This window comes from Arachis ipaensis, chromosome B10 (assembly GCF_000816755.2).
Source record: "Arachis ipaensis cultivar K30076 chromosome B10, Araip1.1, whole genome shotgun sequence".
Lineage (NCBI taxonomy): Eukaryota > Viridiplantae > Streptophyta > Magnoliopsida > Fabales > Fabaceae > Arachis > Arachis ipaensis.
In genome coordinates this window covers 42,283,705-42,286,148 of record NC_029794.2, presented here as the reverse complement: position 1 = coordinate 42,286,148, position 2,444 = coordinate 42,283,705, and positions in this window count along the sequence as shown.

Genomic DNA, 2,444 nt, shown 5'->3' with positions numbered 1-2,444 from the left:
TAAGCATTAAAGAATTCTAAGTTTGGTGTCTTGCATGTTTTCTTTGCATTAAAAATTTTTCAAAATTGTGTCTATGATGTTCATCTTGACATTCATAGTGTTCTTGGTGTTCATCTTGACATTCATAGCATTCTTGCATGCATCACATGTTTTGATCTAAAAATTTCATGCATTGCATCTCTTTAGTGTTTTTCTCTCTCATAAAAAAAAATTTCAAAAAATCAAAAAAATATCTTTCCCATTTTCTCTCATCAAATTCGAAAATTTGGATTGACTTTTTTCAAAAATTTTTAAAATCAAATTGTTTCTCATGAGTCAAATCAAATTTTCAATTTGAAAATCTCATCTTTTTCAAAATCTTTTTCAAAAATCAAATCTTTTTCAAAATTCTCAGTTATTTTCGAAAATTCCAAAAATATTTTTCAAAAATCTTTTTCTTATTTTTATACCAAATTTTCGAAAATAACAATAACAATTAATGTTTTGATTCAAAAATTTCAAGTTTGTTACTTGCTTGTTAAGAAAGATTCAAACTTTGAGTTCTAGAATCATATCTTGTGATTTCTTATGAATCAAGTCATTAATTGTGATTTTAAAAATCAAATCTTTTTCAAAAACTAATTTCTATCATATCTTTTCAAAAATATCTTCTCATCTTATCTTTTTCAAAAATCTAATTTCAAAATATCTTTTCCAACTTCCTAACTTCTTATCTTTTCAAAATTTGTTTCAACTAACTAACTAACTTTTTGTTTGTTTCTTAACTTTTTCAAAACTATCTAACTAACTCTCTCTCTCTCTAATTTTCAAAAATATCTTCCCTCTTTTTCAAAAATTTCTTTTTAATTAACTAATTATTTTTATTTTTGATTTCAAAATTTTTCGAAAATTACTAACCTTTTTCAAAAACTATTTTCGAAAATCACTAACCCTTTTTCAAAAAAATTATTTTCGAAAATTCTCCCTCTCCCATCTTATTCTATTTATTTATTCGTCTAACATCTTATCTCACATCTCAACCCTCCTCACAGTTGTGTTTCTTCCATTATATTACATTCTTTGTCTCCCCCTCTTCTTCTACTCACACAGGGATCCCTATACTGTGGTATAAAGGATCCATATTATTATTATTATTTTTTCTGTGCCCTCTTCTTTGTCATATGAGCAGAAGCAAGGACAAGAATATTCTTGTTGAAGCAGATCCGGAACCTGAAAGGACTCTGAAGAGAAAACTAAGAGAAGCTAAATTACAACAATCCAGAAATAACCTTTCAGAAATTTTCGAACAGGAAGAGGAGATGGCAGCCGAAAATAATAATAATGTAAGGAAGATGCTTGGTGACTTTACTGCACCTAATTCCAATTTACATGGAAGAAGCATCTCCATTCCTGCCATTGGAGCAAACAACTTTGAGCTGAAACCTCAATTAGTTTCTCTGATGCAGCAGAACTGCAAGTTTCATGGACTTCCATCTGAAGATCCTTTTCAGTTCTTAACTGAATTCTTGCAGATATGTGATACTGTTAAGACTAATGGAGTAGATCCTGAAGTCTACAGGCTCATGCTTTTCCCTTTTGCTGTAAGAGACAGAGCTAGAGTGTGGTTGGATTCTCAACCCAAGTATAGCCTGAACTCTTGGGATAAGCTGGTCAAGGCTTTCTTAGCCAAGTTCTTTCCTCCTCAAAAGCTGAGCAAGCTTAGAGTGGATGTTCAAACCTTCAGACAGAAAGAAGGTGAATCCCTCTATGAAGCTTGAGAGAGATACAAAGGACTGACCAAAAAGTGTCCTTCTGACATGCTTTCAGAATGGACCATCTTGGATATATTCTATGATGGTCTGTCTGAGTTATCTAAAATGTCATTGGATACCTCTGCAGGTGGATCCATTCACCTAAAGAAAACACCTGCAGAAGCTCAAGAACTCATTGACATGGTTGCTAATAACCAGTTCATGTACACTTCTGAAAGGAATCCTGTGAGCAATGGGACGCCTATGAAGAAGGGAGTTCTTGAAGTTGATACTCTGAATGCCATATTGGCTCAGAATAAAATATTGACTCAAAAAGTCAATATGATCTCTCAGAGTCTGCATGGAATGCAAGCTGCATCCAACAGTACTCAAGAGGCTTCTTATGCAGAAGAAGCTTATGATCCTGAGAACCCTGCAATAGCAGAGGTAAATTACTTAGGTGAACCTTATGGAAACACCTATAACTCATCATGGAGAAATCACCCCAATTTCTCATGGAAGGATCAAAAGCCTCAATAAGGCTTTAATAATGGTGGAAGAAACAGGTTTAACAATAATAAAGCTTTTCCATCATCCACTCAGCAACAGACAGAAAACTCTGAACAAAATGCCTCTAATTTAGCAAATCTAGTCTCTGATCTATCTAAGGCCACTGTGAGTTTCATGAATGAAACCAGGTCTTCCATTAGAAAT